General features: G+C 59.6%; 1 protein-coding gene across 1 annotated transcript in view; it reads right to left on the bottom strand.

Moving 5' to 3' along the window:
* CHKB (choline kinase beta) overlaps window positions 1-302 on the bottom strand; it is a 13,292-nt gene that overhangs the window by 3,058 nt on the left and 9,932 nt on the right. The gene's annotated exons all lie outside the window — the stretch shown is intronic.

Genomic DNA, 302 nt, shown 5'->3' on the forward strand with positions numbered 1-302 from the left:
CCTGTACCACACTGTACTGCCCCATGTTGCTCCATATTGCCCTGTACCACCCCATCTCACCCCATACTGCCCCATATCGCCCCGTACCACCCCATACTGCCCCATGTTGCTCCATATCGCCCCATATCACTCCGTATTGCCCTGTACTGCCCCGTCTCACCCCATACTGCCCCATATTGCCCCGTACCACCCCATACTGCCCCATGTTGCTCCATATCGCCCCGTATCACTCCATATTGCCCTGTACCGCCCGGTCTCACCCCATACTGCCCCGTACCGCCCGGTCTCACCCCATACTGCCC

Source organism: Oxyura jamaicensis, chromosome 1 (assembly GCF_011077185.1).
Source record: "Oxyura jamaicensis isolate SHBP4307 breed ruddy duck chromosome 1, BPBGC_Ojam_1.0, whole genome shotgun sequence".
Classification (NCBI taxonomy): Eukaryota; Metazoa; Chordata; class Aves; order Anseriformes; family Anatidae; genus Oxyura; species Oxyura jamaicensis.